Here is a 20688-nt window from a genome sequence, read left to right as displayed (position 1 = left end):
AAGAAGAAGTAGTTGGAACAATGGCGGAGATACAATAATAAACCGCGCTGTGTTTTCGGAACCGCGTTTCAGTGTGCTATAACGGCTTTCGGTGACGACGCTATGAGCCGCACACAGATTGAGGAGTGGTACAACCGGTTTAAAGACGGCCGCACATCGGTGGAGAGCGAGCCACGCTCCGGTCGGCCATCAACATGCCGAAATGACCCGGTCATTGCCGAAGTGAACGCTGTGGTGATGCGGGACCGTCGTGTGACTATCCGGGAAATTGCAGAAGAGGCGGGCATCAGCACTTTTTCTGCACATTCCATTATGACCGAAGATTTCGCCATCAAGAGAGTTGCGGCGAAATTCGTGCCGAAACTGCTCACGGTGGAGCAAAAGCAACTTCGTGCTGAAGTCTCACAGGGCATGCTGGGTTTCACAAGCAGTGACCCTAACTTCATGAACACCATTATCACTGGTGACGAGTCTTGGGTATGCGGGTACGACCCGGAAACCAAATCCCAGTCGTCACAGTGGAAGCATTCCACGTCACCAAGACCAAAGAAGGCCCGCCAAATGCGAAGCAACGTCAAAGTGATGCTGAGTGCTTTCTTTGACTCCCGCGGTGTGGTACACCACGAGTACGCACCACAGGGTCAAACAATCACCAAAGAGTACTACAGGGATGTCCTCCGTAGCCTACGTGATGCTGTGCGGCGCAAGAGACCTGAGTTGTTGTCAACAGGAAACTAGCGCATCCATGACGACAATGCTCCTGCACATTCCTCACACTTGGTTCAGACTTTTTTGGCGAAAAGTCAGACTCCTGTAGTTCAATAGGCTCCTTACTCTCCTGATCAGGCCCCCTGCTACTTCTGGCTGTTTCCCAAACTCAAGAGGACATTGAAAGGAGAGCCATTTCAGACAAGGGAGGACATTGGCTGCAACGACAGCTGAGCTAAACTCCATTCCGAAAGAGGTCTTCTCAGATTGCTTCCAACAATGGCAGCACCGCTGGGAGAAGTGTGTGGAGTCCCAAGGGGACTACTTTGAGGGGGATTAGGTTTCCGACGCTCCAATTATGCCAGTTTTTTTTCTTCCACCAAAGGCCGGATACTTTTCTAACAGACCTCGTATGTGTCTATTTGTCCTCTGTTCTACAAAAAGATAGAATAAAGCATGAAAGTGGGAGGTTAACTAGTAGAACTAGTCACTATAGCACAAGTGTGGTTGGAATGAAGATATGATAATCATAAAATGGGAAGCCCGTGTGGATTCGTGGTTACAAATAGCAATACAAAATGTATTGCGTTCTACTTGAAAAGGAATAGCTTAATATTGTTGCTTTAAAACGTATAGCAATAAAAGAAAATGAGATGGCTCAAGTTGCTTCTTCGTGCATTTCGTGCTTGTGGTGCTGTTATTTTGCAACGGGTGTTCCTTCTTCGTAAGGATGACATGCTTTCCGTAGCAGAGGTAGCTCTGCTCCCACGCTTAAAGGAAAGTGGGCACCACTGATCATTTAATGAGTACTGCCACACAGGCTGCTGTACCGCAGCGGCCTGTGTAGCAGCTATTATCTATAGCGTGATGTCTGAAGGTGTGCGCTAGCTTTGAGTTTCCACTTACTCTCCCAAGTAACTTATTTTGTTACAGTGGCAAGATGAAATGTTTGTTTTCTTAACACAATCATTTCTAGACAAAGGAAATCAAATTTTGTAGCCACTGCTTGGGCTTATGGTGCTGTTTTGCGACAGGTGTTCCTTCTAGATTGGATGGAACTCGGAAGTACTTCAAGAGGCTGTAGCTCAGGTGCCCACGGGCTAAAGGGCCTTCATTGTTGCAAAAGATGTGCCACCGACTGACCCTGCTGTGCAAGGTATGTCAAAATTACTTTTAACGCGCAGTTCTTGAGATAAAAAAAGTACACAGCAAAGAAAAGCAGGACAAGGAAATGAATAGACCCACACATGAGCTTTCTGGGCTCTGTATTTTGTGGTCACGTGTCTTGTTTTTCTTTTTACCTCACCAAGCAAAGGCAGTCATATTGCAGTGCTCTTTTTATGGAAACGGGATAATTGTGGGCTATAAGTGCTTCCATATTACGGTTCGGGATCTCGTGCGAAAATTTCTCACACGAGTTAGTTATGCATAATAATGGACTTTTTCCATCTTGCTTATGTGGCCATACTACAGTTCAATGAACACATGCAGTTTGCGTAGGAGGCTTTATCATTAAACGCAGTATATTCACTGCACTGCATGCAGCTTAGCAGCTGAAGAAACTTAGTTGTAGTCTAGGAGTCATACACCATCACCACCAGCCGGCTCGGTGGCCTATTGGTTTCGTCGCTTGTCTGCTGACCTGAAAGATGCGGGTTCGATTCCAGCCGTGGTGGTCGCAATTTGATAAAGGTCAAATGCTAGAGCTTCTTGTACTGTGTGATGTCAGTGCACATTAAAGGATCCCAACTTGTCGAAATCACCTGAACCCTTCCACTACGGCGTCTCTCATAGCTTCAGTCGCTTTGATACATTAAACCCTACAAACAATACCCATCGCCACTGCATTTCTGGATGAACTTGTTCTACCATCTGGGCTGTCCTGCTATCTAGCCAGCGGCTTTGTGAAGATAAGTTGACTGCTGATTTTAGACAATGTCAGTGATTTTGGACAAGTGATTGGCTCAAACTAATAAGCTAGTGCACACATTTGCTCTAATATAAATGCAGCATAAGAAATCAAACTAATAATCTAGTGCACACATTGTTTGTTGAGGCGGTAAATGAGGTGAGCATGGTAGGGAGGCACAGGATCTATTGTTCAGGTTCGTGAACTTCGAAGTTTTATTTAAAAAAACACATTATTTTCTCCTGGAGCAGTCATGCATTCCATCGGTGACCATTGATTGGGCCGTTATCTTCAGTTTGTCTAAGATACACAATAGTTATGACGCACTGAGTCAGCTTTATTAACATGGATTAGTATTAAATATGGATTGTGGATCTCTTGGGAATAACAAGTAGAGTGACTGCAGGATAGTTCTTAGGTGATAATGTTGCGTACTATACGTAAAATGCCCGTTTGTGTCATGTTTAATAAACATGTATATTTAATATATTCCTAAACCTGTGCACTGACCTTTGCTATTGTGCTTTGTGATGAAAGCCTGTCCTTGGCATGGTATCATTATCCTAATGTGACATAATGCCGATTAGAAAAAGCTATTGCAGCCAATGATGTTGAGAGCTATGCAAGCAGCCACCTTGTCTTTTTGGCGTGTGCGAATATTTGAAAATTTCGAGTAAGGAATGGAATAGTGTTCATACCAAATCGAGTAGTGTGTATTCGAAATACCGAATATTTTTCGAATAATCAGCACGGACGGTGAAACCCCGCAGTAACAATGCGTTACAACTGCCAGGGGTAATTTTTACCTATTTAAACAATTGAATTACCAACATATATGCAGCTCCAGCTTTTAAGGGTCTATCGACACTGTATTGATCACCGGATAAAGGCGTCTTTCCCAAAAACTGCAATGTCGCCGAAGTGATCGTGTCGCCAACCCACTGTCATCACCATGAGATTAGTGATGAGACGGTGGGGGTTACGGCTGCATTCGGATACAGAAGTGCAATTTTTGTACGCGTTTACATGACTAACAACAGACACAAGTGTTATGTTGATGTAAACTGCTGTTCCTGATGCAGTATTCAATCATGATATTTAGCTGCCTTTGGTGCCAAGGCCCATGAAGTGGAAAGCGGTTTATGTGTTTCACTAAAGGGTTAGCTGTATGGGTGATGTTCAGTTCAATATTGCTTAATTCTTATTCCACACTTCAGTTTTAATAAAAGGCTGATGACAAAGTGACTGCAGTGGCTGCTGTATTTCATTGTTTAGTTACAGAATCTCCTGAATGCTCTGGTCGCTGATCCATACAAGCTTACCTCAGTTTACAAAGCAGTTTTCTTGGGTTAAATTTTAATCGTAATGTTCTTTTGTTTGTGAACATTTCTTGCAAATAAAATGTTATAGCATTTCAAAGTTCTTTCGAAAATAGTCGCCTTAGTATTCGAATAGTATTAGATTGGTATTCGATTCGGTTCTAAAATTCACTATTCGCACATTTCTAATGTGTTGTGTTCGGCAAATTTAGCAGATTTTTAGCGTGACAGTTTATTTCAGCAGAAGCTTTTGCTTTCGCACAAGACCTGCCTTTCTTGCACGCTTTCAAGCCGATATCCAAATGCCATAAAGTGCTCCTAAATGTAACGCGGTTTACATGGTGGGTTGAAATGGCGATCACATTTTGTGTACAAAATTGGAAAGCCCTTATTCTGTTCAGGGAGAACTCGTTATGAATCTCGCAGTGCGAGCAATCTGCTCACGTTGGCTAGTGAAGTATTTCTAAAGCCCAGATGCCCTTGCTTTCATTATTCTGTTGCATGCTTTTAACTTCAGACACTTGCTCTAAACATATTGGATTTTTAGAAGTACGTCTGGTGTTCTCATGGGACATACCTATTATTCACATGGCAGTAGAATGCACGAAAATATTGTTGAAAAGCGGTGTTTTTTAGGCATTCACGTAGATCACATTCAAATACAGTACAGCAAATTCCATGCTCTGTGAGAATCGATTTGATGCGAAGCAGCTGGTGAGAAGCTTCCAATGTTACATTTTTTTACTCTTCGAGCCAAGCGTTACTAGGCTGATTGACGTCTAAGTGTAAACTGAGTAGTTGCTGGCATATCGAGGGCTTGTCGAACAGGCATGTCGAACAGGCATGTCGGCAACGCCTTCCCATCAATGTTCCCATCTGCAACAGACCATGATGAGGTACAAAAGATTATAATGTCCCTAAAAGACAACTGCGCTGTGGACCAGATGAAATCAAAGCTAAACCATTAAAAGATGTGAGTCGTATAGTTTCAGTTCCACTGACAATGACAATGAGTTTTATTTTCGCATCAATACAGTTATTCATACGAAGGGGCGGGCGGAAAAAGCTGTCGTTTAGACAGCTTCACGAGGCTGCCGGCCCCCTCATTAGCGCTAACAGCAGCGATACATTAACAGTATATCAACATAATTCAGCAATATATAACATAAGACGCATATAGAAAAAAAGACACATATAGAGACAAAAAGCAGCGGTCTAAACAGCAGTGATATGTTAACAATATATCAACATAATTCAGCAATATATAACAAAAGACACATATAGAGAAAGTACAATAATGTCTAATTTTACAAAATTGCAGTCCTTTGTAGAGACAAAGAAAAAAACCGCAAGAATGTTTTTCAATACTATCTGTCTTGAGTTCAAAATAACTGCGTATAGCTTTAAAAGACACGTTCTCTAATTGTAGCCCTTCGCAAATTAATCTTTCAATAATCTTGGTAAGTTATTTCCGAGTGTTTGTTTTCCATATATTGTTCGCACTGTTGGTATTTTCCAGTATTCTTTTTTACGTGTTGCATATACAGTGGTGTTTTCTTGTACCCTGGAAAGGCGCTTAAGAAAATCCGATCTAGTTTTTAACTCTTGTTTATACGCCCTACACAAACGGTAATCATATAGTGTTGTGGCTGGCAGTATCATATATTTTAAGAAATACTCGCGTGTGTGGAAGTGACTTGGGACATTTTCAATTGCGCGTAGAAACTTTTTTTGTAGAACGTGTATTATGTGTAGATTTCCTTGAGTAGTGGTGCCCCAAACAAAATGACAGTAATTAAGTCTGGACTGAAACAAACTGTTGAAAATTAGCATCATAACATTCTGCGGCAGTATATGGCGATTGGGGTAAGCAATACCAATCACCTGAGACAGCTTTGTTGCTAGGCAATCGACATGTGCATCCCAGCATAATGTTTCCTGAAAGACGACGCCTAATGTTTTAAAGCTGGATACGAGGCCGATGGGCGAGGAGTTTAGTGTTATATCTTTATTAACTGTAATCGCTTTATTTTTACTGCGAAATACAATAGGTTTTGTTTTATTTGTATTTAATTTAAGACTGTTTTGACGTGCCCATTCGCCTAACTTCTGTAAGGTTAAGTTGGCTTCATCTATTAATTCATCAACCGAATTCCCTAATAAAAAGATGCTAGTATCATCAGCGTAAATTATATATTTTGCCTGAAGGTCTATCCTGATAATATCATTACTATAGAGATTAAAAAGAAATGGGCCCAAGATACTGCCTTGAAGTTTATTTTTTTTTGAAGTTTATTATTATTAGCAAAGTAACGATACATAAAATGAAGGAAACGTTTTACAGACTAGGGTCCCATAGTCCGAAGACTGTAGGGGGACCCACGATAAAGAAAGCACGAAAAAAAAATGCAAGGGCAAATGGCAAGACAAAATAGTAAAAACAGAACAATGTTACATAACAGGATATATAGCAAAACAACGAAACGATAAAACATAGTAATAGATACAACTACAACAATACAAGCATTGTATCACAAATCAAGAAGAACTACATAGAATAATGTATGATGTTAGTAGATATAATTTCAAAGTTTTTTTTAATGTGTATACGTTGGCTAAAGACCTTATAGTGGGTGGAATAGAGCTCCATAACGAAATGGCTCTGAATGACAATGATTTTATACCGTAATTAGTGCGAACTCAGGGTAGTAATAAACTTCCTTCTACTGCGAAGCGAGTGCGGTTAGTGTTTTTTAGTAAGTCACAGTTGATGAGATAGAAAGGTAACCGACGGTTAATTATATTAAAAAACAAACAAGTACAATGAAATTCAAATAACTTACTAATACACAGAATATTATATTGTTTAAGCAATGAAATAGCGTTAGAACGGCGAGGGCTGTAAGTGATAATGAGGATAGCTTGATTTTGTATGTGTTGCATAGATGAGATGTACGAATGATAGGTATTCCCCTAGATATTTATGCCATAGTTAAAATGACTATGAATAAATGCAAAGTAGAGTGATAATAATGCATTAGTAGAGAAGTATGGCCTAGCTTTAATCAATGCACGAATACCAAAAGCAGTTTCTTTCTTTAAGTCTAGCAAGTGTAGACCAAAATTAAGGGTTATGTCTAAACGTACACCAAGAAAAACAACAGAATCACAAGCATAGATAGTATTTGGACCCAGTGTTACAGCAGCAGAAGCTAACAAATGTCTTTGAGATGATCTGAAAACCATAAACTGAGTTTTAGAGGGGTTTATAGTTAGGTCATTGTTATTACACCATAAAGCCACATTATTCAGAACAGAATTTAGTTTGGATATTAAAGATGGGACTGTTTTGGCTTTACATGATACTGTGGTGTCGTCAGCGTACAACCCACAATGTGCAGAACATATGACATCAGGGAGATCATTTATATCAATAATAAATAAGAGGGGGCCAAGAATGGACCCCTGCGGGACACCTTGATTAGTAATCTTAGTGTTAGAGTAAGAACCATTAGTAAAGACCACGTTTTGTCGGTTAAACAGGTAACATTTTAGAAAGTTTAAAGGCGGTCCGGTAATACCATAAGATTCTAACTTATTGAAGAGAATGGAGTGATTGAGCGTGTCGAATGCTTTTGTTAAGTCTAAAAATACTGAACGCGAGAAGTTACCGCTGTCAATGGAATGTTTGATGAAGTCAGTCAAAGGAAGTAGAACATGGTTAGTTGAGCTTCCATGACGAAAGCCAAACTGGGAAGGCTTTATAACATTATATTTTGTAAGGTAAGCATTAAGACGCTTTACAAACAGATGTTCAATTAGTTTGCTTAATGATGGAAGGATAGATATAGGCCTATAATTTTTAATGGCCGCTTTATCACCTTTCTTAAAAATTGGTATGACCTTTGCACGCTTTAATGAGTCAGGAAACGAACCCTTAGAAAAGATGAGGCTGATTACATGGGCACACCTGAAGACACGACTAGTGGACTAAAGAGATCCTGGTTTATGTCGACTCTCTGGATACGATGTTGTAGGTAGCATTTAATGAGGTGTGCCGCTTTGCCGCGGTAGCCATAGCGTAAGTTTCTCTAATAAAAGGGTGTGGTTTATAAGATCAAATGCTTTAGTGAAGTCGACAAAAATTCCTAGGACTAATTAACTTTCGTTAAGTGCCGTTAATATTGTCTTTTTGAGCTAATAACGCCAATTCAGTGCTAACACCTTTGCGGAAACCAAATTGGAACGTTATTATAAAGTTATGTTTTTCTTCAAATTCAGTAAATCGATTTAAAATGATTTTTTCAAGTAATTTTGAAAATACCGGAAGAATAGATATAGGGCGATAGTTACCCATGTCATTTTTATTACCTTTTTTTAAATAACACCGTCACACGTGCGGCTTGCATTCCGCGGCGAAAGACAGCCTGGTTTAGGCAAAGGTTGAAAATGTAAGAAAGATGAGGGGCTAATAGATCAATTACATGCTTCATATGTTTAATCTGGGAACCATCTATGTCTTTTGCTTTACTGGTATTTAGGTGATGAGTTATATAAATTACATCAAGCTCATTTACAGGGTTCAAAAAGATTGTGTTTGTAATGTAGGGCATTGTGTTGCCCGACGGTAATGCTTGCGACGCTAACAAAGTGCTTACTAAAAGCGTCTGCAAGCTGTGTACCTGAGAGCTTTTGACCATTTATATCTAATTTCGTAATCTTTTCAGGAGTGGCGTTTACTATCGAGAGCCATACGAGCGCTCCAGGGAGGAACGTCGGCTCAGAAGTGATTCTGTCACCGCTAATGCTCCTCTGCCGCTCTTGGTCATGCGTAGTGAAGGTCTTTGCAAGTTCGCGACGCTCTTCAGCAAGTCGGGCGGTAGCAGAAATCGGTGCACACTCAGACCGATCCGGCTTGTATGGAAGGATTGTGTCGATTGTGTGCGAGGGGTGCCTGCCATACAATAAGAAAAAATAACAGCATATCCACGGAGTGAATGATGATGAGTGGGCGAAGCTGCGGAGGTTCATCGGTAAACCGTGAATCTTCCGTGAATTCTGCCCAGTATATCATCACCGACGTGAGATCGGGCGCGTTTATACTAAAGGTTCGATGAGATATGACGACTTGCAGCTCACTTTAATTTTACATGTACGCTGTGAATTTTCATTGTTTAGAAAACCATTGCTTTAGAAAACATCTGGCGTCTTTCGTTAAGCAGCTGGCGTCTTTTCGTTTTGCTTTAGAAACATCTGGCATTCTTTCGTTTTGCTTTTAGAAAACATCTGGCGTCTTTCGTTGGTTTATTTCATCAATCAACGCCCTTTTGAACAAAATTTTTATTTTTTAATCACGCACAGGAGAAACCTCACCAGGCACTACCTTGGAGGTAAACAATGGCTGCTAATGGGAATGAGAGACAGAAGAAGTCGGCTTTTAGCTAACACTTACAGTTCTACTTCTACTAACGTTTCCCACTGGAACATGCCAATGGCTGCTAATGGGGAATGAGAGGCAGAAGAATTCGGCTTTTAGTTAACGCGTACGCTGCGAATTTTTTATTGTTCAACAACGCACAGGAAAAATCTCCCACCGGCACCACCTTGGAGGTCAAGATCTGGTACTAGCGTTACGACTGGTTACGCACTACTACTACTACGACTACGAGGGACGAACGGGTGCCGCCTTAAGGAGCTTCGCCCCTAAAAGGGAGAAAAACCAGTGGTGCTCTGAGCGGCGGTATTGTAGGCGTAGGTGACGAAGGGCAGAATGACATCCCACTTGGTGTGATCGGCGGCGACGTACATGGAGAGCATGTCGCCGAGCGTACGGTTAAATGGCCACTAAACCACCAACAGACGCTCGCCTGCTCCTCTGCGTGCCTTTGCTCTGTCGACAACAGCCGCCGTGACGTCAACTGTATGATTAGGTGACGTCGCGAGCAAGAGACGCTGTCAGTGGGCAAAGAAGAGCTTGTTTTCTGCCAGCAGATGCGCGCGCTTCTTGCGTTTCCACCTCGGACGCTGAGTAAGGGCACTCGGAGAGGTGGATAGACGAGCCGACGAACGCAGCCTAGCGAAGGAAAGAGCGAAACGAGAAAGCGCGCGCAACACCGCCAGCGTTCGCTGTAGACTCGTGCACAACTGCAACGCCACAACTAAATTTCAACCTTTCGTTGGTTTAGAGGTCCTTTAAAGCGTTCGGTGAGGCCATTCGTCTGCGGGTGGTAAGCAGTAGTTTTGCGGTGAACAACGTTGCACTCTTTTAGAATGGCTTCGACGACTTCTGACAAGAAGACACGGTCTCAATCACTGAGCAGCTCCTGAGGTGGACCGTGACGTAGCATGAATCGGTGGAGCAGGAAGGAGGCAACATCGCGCGCTGTAGCCGCTGGGAGGGCGGCAGTTTCGGCGTATCGCGTAAGGTGGTCAACAGCGACGATGGCCCAGCGGTTACCAGCCGACGTTAGAGGAAGTGGTCCATACAAATCGATGCCAACACACCCAAACGGCCGGTCAGGGCAAGCTAGAGGTTGCAGACCTGTCGGCGACAGGTGCGTTGAAGTCTTGCGGCGCTCACAATCGATGCAGGAGCGAACGAACTTCTGCACAAGCGGTACATCCCTCGCCAAAAGTACCGTTGGCGGATGCGGCGGTAAGTTTTCGATACCCCAGAATGCGCACACTGCGGATCAGAGTGGAACGACTCGCATATGTCAGAACGCAGACTTCGGGGTATTCCTAGTAGCCACTAGCGGCCGTCGCCGCTGTAGTTGCGTCGGTGGAGGAGGTCGTCGCGAACGGCAAAATGGTGGGCTTGACGACGCAACGCGCGAGTGAGTGGTGTTGCCGACGGATCAGTCAGCAAGTCTATCAGTGAGGCAATCCAGCGATCCTTGCGCTGTTCGGTAGCGATGGTGTGAATGTCGATGGAAGAAAAATCACAGCATATCCACCGAGTGAATGATGATGAGTGGGCAAACCTGCGGAGGTTCATCGGTAAACCGCGAATCTTCCGTGAATTCTGTCCAGTACATCATCACCGACGTGAGATCGGGCGCGTTTATACTAAAGGTTCGATGAGTTATGACGACTTGCAGCTCACTTTAATTTTACATGGACGCTCTGAATTTTCATTGTTTAGGGAACCATTGCTTTAGAAAACATCTGGCGTCTTTCGTTAAGCAGCTGGCGTCTTTTCGTTTTGCTTTAGAAACATCTGGCGTTCTTTCGTTTTGCTTTTAGAAAACATCTGGCGTCTTTCGTTGGTTTATTTCATCAATCAACGGCGTTTTGAACAACATTTTTATTGTTTAATCACGCACAGGAGAAATCTCACCAGGCACTACCTTGGAGGTAAACAATGGCTGCTAATGGGAATGAGAGACAGAAGAAGTCGGCTTTTAGCTAACACTTACACTTCTACTTCTACTAACGTTTCCCACTGGAACATGCCAATGGCTGCTAATGGGGAATGAGAGGCAGAAGAATTCGGCTTTTAGTTAACGCGTACGCTGCGAATTTTTTATTGTTCAACAACGCACAGGAAAAATCTCCCACCGGCACCACCTTGGAGGTCAAGATCTGGTACTAGCGTTACGACTGGTTACGCACTACTACGACTACGAGGGACGAACGGGTGCCGCCTTAAGGAGCTTCGCCCCTAAAACGGCAAGGGGAGACACTGAGCTGTGGGCACTGTCGTCAGGCAAGGGAGAGCGCGACAGGGCGTCGGCGTCAGCATGCTGGCGTCCGTTGCGGTAAAGTACGCGGATGTCGTAGTCTTGCAGGCGAAGTGCCCAACGGGCGAGACGGCCTGAGGGATCTTTCAATGACGACAACCAGCACAGCGCATGACGGTCGGTGACGACATCAAATGGGCGACCATACAAATAAGGTCGGAACTTCGTAAGGGCCCAGATGATTGCCAGGCATGTTTTCTCCGTGACGGTGTAATCGGTCTCGGCTTTAGTAAGCGTGCGACTTGCATATGCCACGACATATTCCGGAAACCCAGGTTTGCGCTCTGCAAGGACAGCGCCGAGGCCCACACCGCTGGCGTCCGTGTGTACCTCTGTAGGGGCCGCAGGGTCGTAGCGGCGTAGTATCGGAGGAGACGTCAACAAACGACGGAGCTTCGCGAAAGCGGCGTCGCACTCTGACGACCATGTATTGAGGGGCCCGTTGCTGCCAAGGAGCATCGTCAGCGGCGATATGATGGTCGCGAAGTTTCTTATGAAGCGCCGAAAGTAGGGGCATAGTCCTACGAAACTGCGCAGTTCTTTGACGGTTCGGGGAACTCTGTCACGGCCCGAAGCTTGGCTGGATCGGGGAGAATTCCGTCCTTGGATACGACGTAGCCTAGTATTGTGAGCTTCCGTGCTGCAAATCGGCACTTCTTTAGGTTCAGTTGTAGCCCGGCGTCGCTCAAACGCGTCAAAACAAGCCGCAGGCGTTGAAGATGCGTGGAGAAGTCCGGGGCGAAAACGACGACGTCGTCGAGGTAGCACAGCCACGTCTGCCATTTCAAGTTGCGCAGAACGGTGTCCATCATGCGCTCAAAGGTCGCGGGCGCATTACACAGCCCAAACGGCATGACGTGGAATTCGTACAAGCCGTCGGGTGTGACAAACGCTGTCTTTGGTCGAGCGTTATCAGCCATGGGGACTTGCCAGTACCCTGAGCGCAAATTGAGCGATGAAAAGAATTCTGCTCCTTGCAGGCTGTCAATGGCGTCGTCTATTCGAGGGAGGGGATAAACGTCCTTACGGGTGATCTTATTGAGTTGTCGGTAGTCCACGCAGAACCGCACAGAGCCGTCCTTATCCGCAACGAGAACGACAGGAGACGGCCACGGGCTGTTTGAGGGTCGAATAACATCGCGGCGAAGCATGTCTTCGACTTCCTCGTAAATTACACGACGCTCTGCAGTAGATACGCGATAGGGACGTTGCCGCAGTGGTGGTTGGGCGCCAGTGTCGATGCAATGCGTGACAGCAGACGTGCGGCCGAGAGAAGTTTGCGCGACATCGAACGAAGAACGAAATTCTTCCAACAGGCACAGAAGCTGGGAACGCTGGACCGACGTAAGGTTGTCGGCAATGGAGGAAGCAAATACGTCAGTGGGTGACGAGTCGGATGTGGAAACAGCACTGAGCGTACGGAAGCTGGCACAGTGCGTGTCACCCGGTGCGACCATAACTTGTGCGTCTTGGAGGGCTTCCGCTCTGCCGAGACATTTCCCTCGCACCAATGTAACAATGTACGGGGATGGGATCGTAACGAAAATATCAGTGTCGCCCTGAGTGACTTGCACGGTCGCAAATGGCACCAGCAAACCTTTCCTGGTGAAAACGCGGTCAGAGGGAGAAAGGAGTGCAACGGTGTCGGAGAGACCGGTGCAATAGACGGACACAGCCGTTGACGAGTTTGCAAGAACTGTGGTGTCGTCTTTGACGAGTACCTTGGTCGCAGCCGATGGACTATTCGCCGGCGTCAAATTGGAGAATGGTGAGAGCTCTATTTCGGCTGGTGCGCAACGAATTACGGCGTCGTGGCGAGCTAGAAAATCCCAACCCAGGATGACGTCGTGAGAGCATGAAAAAATTATGATGAATTCGACGGCGTACAGAGCGTCCTGAATGATGACACGGGCTGTACACACCGCTGTCGGGTGAATACTTTGTGCGCTGGCTGTACGGAGGGAGAGCCTGGAAAGCGGCGTCGTCACTTTTCGTAGTGTCGGCTAAATTTAGCGTCCAGAACGGATACGGCAGCTCCAGTGTCCACAAGGGCCAATGTGCGGACGCCATCTACAAACACGTCCATTACGTTCGATGGGCTTTCCTGAGGGCTTTGGCAGTTCGATAGCGTCGCAGCCCTTGCCTCTTGGACTGCGACGACTAGTTTTCCTGGTCGCGCGCGACCGGACGGGGCCGCATCGGTGACAGTGAGCGGCGTCTTGGGGACGGCGAAGGGCGGGTAGATGGAGACGGGCGTGACGTCGGTGACATAGGCGGCGGCGGCTCGTAATATGGGGGGTTGGACTGGCTGCTGACGGTCGATCCGAATCGAGGCGCCTGCATGCGATTGCAATAGCGGGCGACGTGACCGGCGCAACCGCACGCAAAGCAGATGGGGCGGTTGTCGAAGTGCGCCATCGGCTTGCCGGGCTAGGTCCCATCCATGTCGCAGGACGCGAGGGACGGGGTGGCTGCTGATATGACTGCATGGTGGGCTGCAGTCGCGGCGTATGGATGACGTCGGCGTACGCAGCCGGCACACTCTCTTCGAAGGCCTGAGGCCTGGCGACGGCTCCGGCGTAAGTATGTGGGGGAACCGCAGGAATCGCTGGAGGCGGCCTGGCGACAACTTGCGCGTAACTGAGCGGCACAGTCGCCCGAGGGGGCTGGTGGTATTCCGGCATGACCTCCGTGATTTCCTGCTCAATAGCCCGGCGTAGGGGAGGCAGCAGTGTGCTCGACGGCTGTTCAACAGGCTGCGGGTGAGCGAAGGCCAGTAGAGAGAACTTGCGGGCAATCTCCTCGCGCACGAAGGACTTGATTTCGGCGAGCAAGACGGAGTGCTCCGAAATGGCCAACATGCCAGCGAGATCGGCGTCGCATGATGGAGGTCGACGCGTCGTCAGCCGCTGCCGGCGCAGCTCCTCGTATCTTTGGCACAGTGTGATGACCTCAGCCACAGTGCTAGGGTTTTTCGCGAGCAACATGGTGAAGGCATCGTCGTCGATGCCTTTCATGTCGTTCCGGATCTTGTCAGACTCAGGCATGGTCGCATTGGCTTTCTTGCACAAGTCCAGGACGTCTTCAATGTAACTCATGAAAGAGTCGCCGGACTGCTGGGCTCGTTCACGTAAACGCTGTTCAGCTTGCAGCTTACGAATGGCAGGGCGGCCAAACACGTCGACCATGGCGGTCTTGAAAGCGGACCACTTAGTGAAATCGGAAGCGCGGTTGTTGTACCATAGGCTTGCGACACCCGCGAGGTAGAAAACCAGGTTGCTTAGTTTTCCTGCCTCGTCCCATTTATTGGGTACGCTGACACGCTCGTAAATCGCGAGCCAATCTTTGACGTCGGTGCCATCCGCGCCGGTGAAAACAGGAGGGTCGCGGATACGGGGGACACCGGGACAGGATGTCGGTGCAGGGGGAGGCGTTTGCTGGGCGGCATCTCGAGTCATGGTAGAGGGCACGGCACGGGATCGCAGCTCCAAGGGCATTGAATGCTGACCGTAGTTGTTTGAAGGGCACAGCACTCTCCACCAAATTATAAAGATGTTTATTGGCGGACGCTCGGCGAAGATGGACGACAGCGATAGTCAAGGAGGGGCCGACTCTCAGTGGCGTAAATCCCGGGGGGGTCAGGGGGGTCCTGACCCCCCCCTGTGTTTAGACTGGGGGGGACCCCCTATGCAATGGTCCCCCCCTGAGATTTTGCATTCGAACATCTTCCATCTTGGCTTGCTTGAAGTTTATTTTCACACGTGCCATTCAAAATCGCCCCAGAGTTCCAGCTCTCAGATACAACGAAAGAAATAAGCACAATTCAACAACTTACGATAATATTTTTACGACACCTTCCCTGCGATGTTCAAAGTCTGCAACCACATCCATAGCACCAATCACGAAAGCCGCTGCCATGCAGCGGCCGTTTATCCACGTGGTGACGTATCATTGCACCTTCGAACTCGCTGAGAGCAACGAGATTCGTGAAGACATTTCTTCAGCATCGAGTCTGGGGCGAGAGAAATTGAGTAAAAGATATTCGGCCTTTGCTTGCAAATATCGCCACAAATGAGTCATCTTTTCACACCCAACTGAAACTGCACGCATTTTTCAGTACCCCTATTCATTCCGTCGCCCCCATATGTGTACTTCCGGAGCCCCTGGCTGCGCGCGCGTTTTTGACGAACTTCTGGGCCCGATCCACCCGATCGTTCAAACTACAGTGTTCTAGAAGTGTTCGCAGCGTCACCTTAGAGTCACTTAGAATCAGAGGTAGCATATGCAGTAGCTCTATGTCACCTGAAACTTTCCGGCGGGTTGCAGGGCGTGGCTAGCTCGCGTTGCTGTTTTGCGCGCAAGAAAAGTCTGAATTACGGTGCACAACACACGAAACTTCTTTTCATGCAAATTTCTGTGACTTGTGAAATAAAGTGCTGTTGTTGTGACCGATTTACAGAGGGTGGGCGATATTTTAATAGGCTATGATGAATATGAATGCTCTTCGTGTGGGGCGTTCAAGTTTTTTTTTTTTTTTGTACTGCTGGTCGATACGATTTTCAATGCCCTTTCGCCACTGTAGCGATCCTAGCGAGTTCACTCCCGCCTTTCGAGCCCCACTATACCGGATATAAACAATGCCTCATTTTTTATTTATTTGCTTTCGCATGAGCTGGTCTCTGCGACTAACCTACTTAATGCTGTTTTTTTTTCGCGAATCAATAATCGGCGGAATCACTTGGCTTTGTATTAAATGTATCCGCACCGTAATCTTAAATTTTTTTTATTTGCAGACATAGATCATACAAGGTTACCAAAACTGGTTGGACTCGTAGGCTATATATATTGGTACGCGCGGGTCCAATGAAAAAAAAAAAAACAACCTATACATAGGTATTATGAGTACATAACAAGTAACATACATTACGTGCGTACATTTTTATTACACCGCAGAATTGCACCACCAAAATAACACTCGACAGCGTCACGTGCTGACAAACTAATTTTATTTACATGGAACCCTGCCTATGTATGCGCAAATGCTGGCCATATCACAATATGGATTAACAATGCATGCATGGTCACTCGTGATAAAACAATAAACTGCCGATGACAACCGTCGATCTAACTGGAGCACCTCAAAGGAGCCCAATCCCCGTGGGCCTCCCCCGCTACTTCAATCATCCCCCCTAAATCTATTTTTTTTTGTACATCGATCTCTATCCAGCCCGTTTCATCTGGCAGTAGTTCTGTGCTTAGGACTTCGAGCGAAACAAGCAGTCAGAATTCTTTATCATTTTTTAGAAGTACCCTGACCGCTTTACCAAAGCACGAGTAAGGTTTTGCTGTCACCGCCCTCGTATTTTCTTGCTTTTATTATTATCGCACTTGACTTTGCGCGGTCACTCTTAGCTTCGTTGCGTCCAGCTGTTTTTTGTTGTCAAACGCTGCACCAGAAATTTATCTGCACGTACGCTGCATGCTCTATGTGCACGACCGCCGGAGACTGTAAAAAGCGCCACCCTCCCGTCCAGATGCAGCGGCGGGCCGTCTTTGAGACAGTTGCAGTGTACGGATAGACACAGATGCCGCTCCTTCAGAAAAACAAGCATACATAAGTGCAGCAAAGCTGCTCGCGTGGTGCCGACAAAGGTCCTTCAAGCGAATGAATGGCGGGAACATGCGCTGCAGGGCATGCACGAATGGAAACAGTAGCTTCTACTACTTGGGTAAGCTTTAAAAAAGAATAAAATGCTCAACCCCCTTCTCCCTCCGTTGTTGTTTTTTTTTGTGATCTCTTGTTGTGTCATTGTGGTGGCCCTCTCCCCGCCTCCAACCCGGCGTTTGTTGATACCCCCCCGCCCCCACCCCGGAATTACAGCGTAACCAGCGTAACCCCGACCAAGAGGACGCGCTTCACACCCCGCAAGAGAAGTTTTCAGGAGAAACTGGCGGCAAGACCCCTGGCGGGCGCCCAAGCAATCGACGCGGAGAGGGTAGTGATGCAGAACTATCGATGGTACTATCGATACTATCGATAGCTGAGTCACTATCGAACTATCGATAGTGAAAGATACTATCGATAGCGCTATCGATAGTAAAAAAATCGATGGTACTATCGATAGTATAAAATCAACAGCGCGGACTCACTGCAGAATAAACTTGGTTTTCCGCGCGCGTGGTACATAGTGAAGCCGGAAGAGCAGGCTGAAGGGCAAGAAAGTTGACATCATTGCGTTCTTCACCAGAGTGCTTTGCTGACACATGATCATAAAGTCAAACTGTTAAGCTGTAGCGGAAATGAAGCCTTTGCATGTGGTAGGACTGCGCGGCTTCAAAGTGATATTGCATTTTATGATTTCAAAATAAAAAAATACCAAGAAGTTAATTGTAAGGTGCAACTGGATACGAATTTATTGATGCACATATTCCGCCATTTTCACTGCGGAAATAGTTAATTGCTCTGCCAAAAATTGCTCATAAATTAAGCGAAGCTGGTAGTAGGCTATTACAAATATTTTGGCAATATGGCCGGCCAGCAACCGCATTATTATTCACACTGCTATCGATAGTATTGTCACGTGGTTGTGACGGTGAAGAATGCTGCAGCAAGACTGGGAAATACGGAGCTCTTTCTTTGGTCGAACTTGTGTCCAGAAAATCAAAACTCAAAATACAAGCGATACATGCTGCGCACTGATAGTGGCGGGAGCAGTCGTCAGCCGTTGAGTAATCTGATCATCGGTGGAACGCGTCGTCCTTAAACATCAGTCATCAAACCTTCCAGCGTTATCGCTGGTGCTCGCGTAAGCTCTCGAATAAACTTGACTATTCGCGTCCAGCGCGTAATCTTAACAGAATGATTTCAAGCAATTGTGAAGCTTCTCACACATTACGGCGCGGTCTGTGTCAAACGTTGCTAACAGTCTTTGTGGGTGAAACCCGAATACGTCAAAACAAAGCAATAAACACGCGTGGCAGTAATATCATAATATCGCTATAGTAATATTAACGATGGTACTACCGATTGCACTATCGATAGTTTGTCGATAGTAGCACTATCGATAGTTTGTTTACAATCGATAGTTTAAAAAAAAACTATCGATACTATCGATAGTCAATTTACCGATAGTTCTGCATCACTAGGAGAGGGCCGTGGAGGCGCGGCGCAGAGATACGGCAGTGAGCCCACTGCCCAATTCTAGTACACTGTAGTTCAAACGAAGACGCCTGTCCTCCGGTTTCACTTTGTGGCGGAAAAGCAGGGGGGCAAAACTTTCTTTAGTAGGTTGGACGACGACAGAGAATCAACACGTCCGCTTGGTTTGAACGCATCACGAAGACTGCTTTGTTTGTTCACTATTTACAGTGCTCTCGTAGACAGGGAAAATGAAAAGGAAAATAGAAATACAGAAACACAAGCACAGTCAAAAGATTTTCTCTGCACCCCGCACGTGCAACAAACTTGAAGAACAGAGGGAGAAAACGCTTTCCCTGTGTTGGGTGACGCTCCCTGTGGCTTTCAGTGTTCTTTCACGGGGTGGGCGCGTGGGTCGTAAAACGACGAATGTCAAGGACGTTCTCCGCTCTTCCCGTACTCATCGTCGCCTTCAACCTCCTCGGTTGCAACCCCGAAAATGCGTCCCCCGGGTTGCCCCTCTTCCTCCTTTTCGCCGCGGGGTTTTCCAATTAAAGCTGCTTCGAAGTGGGGGCTGCTTCCCAATATTCGACAAATACGACATCACTTGTCAGTCGTTCGGCAGTTTCAGCCTGCACGCGTCCACAGAAGTGCTGCCAGCACTGCAACCGGCCGCGCAACCTTCTTGGCGTAATGTGCTTGTGACTTTCAACTGGACTGGGAAGATGCCGCACAAGCGGCAGAGTTCGCTGAGCTCGTTCTTTCTGCCGAACTCCAAGCGACCTTCTTCGGAAGACAATGTCACCAAAAACACTGATGAGGTGAGCCTTTTATGTAATTGATCATTGATTATAATTTTGTTTTGTCGGGTACCCTTAGGGCAACATACAAGGATTTTATTCTGATTAAAAAAGGGGGAAGTGACAGTTACTTGAATGCCGCCTTGAAAGCCCAAAATGGCTTGCAGTCATTAGACAGGAGGATAACTACCACGTTACGTTAAACAACTAACAGAAATCTTCTAGATAACTTTTAAATCAATGGTTTCGTGAACTACGTTGCAACTAGCTTCAATGGAGCTATTATTAGGACTACCCTAATTCATACAATTCGCTAAAAAGCAAGGAATGTTTGGTGGTTTCATCCACCGGTTCCAGGATCACGCACCGAAGGAATTAATGCCATTCAGAAGAGCGATTTAGACGCTTCGGCCAACTCTTCATCACCTTAGAATAATAACAGAGAGACGAATTAGTGAGCCGCAAGCGGAGTTTGTGGTGTCTTGACTTCTCTCTTGTTTCCGTGCTTGCACGCCCAGTCATTTTAGCATGAATCGTCATCGCCTTGGAGTTGATAGAAGCGCACGCACAGCAGTGACATGTTATCAAGGCATTGAGTCCAGTGACGAGCTACCCGAAAACTCTTCTACGCACCATCTACATGGCTTTCCTAGCGCGGTTCTTGAATCACGCGAAGGAATCTCGAAACTTTGTAATGTTCAACCTCCCAGCTTTCCTGCAATATGCCAGCAGGCGAAAGTTTCCCCACGCACGATCTCCAGGCTGGTGGCTAACTTTCAGACAGTCTGTTTATTCATGAACAAAAGTGTTTACAATCAACGAACACGTAGCCGTGAGAATTTTTCGAAACGCTGCTGTAATAGCTGAGTTACACGTGTTTGATAATACAAAAAAGGCCCTCGCTCGTTTCTCTCATTCCTTCGTTCACCAGCTCGTCTCTCCTCTCAACACCTTCTCGACTGCTATGGAAAAAGAGGTCGCGCAGCTGCGTGTAGCCGCGCGTCCTCTCACTCCATAGGGAAAGGGCGCGGCGCCGAGTCCACACGCCACGAACTGACGCGTTGTAACGCGT

Source organism: Rhipicephalus sanguineus, chromosome 6 (assembly GCF_013339695.2).
Source record: "Rhipicephalus sanguineus isolate Rsan-2018 chromosome 6, BIME_Rsan_1.4, whole genome shotgun sequence".
NCBI lineage: Eukaryota > Metazoa > Arthropoda > Arachnida > Ixodida > Ixodidae > Rhipicephalus > Rhipicephalus sanguineus.
Note: the sequence above shows the minus strand (reverse complement) of the source record.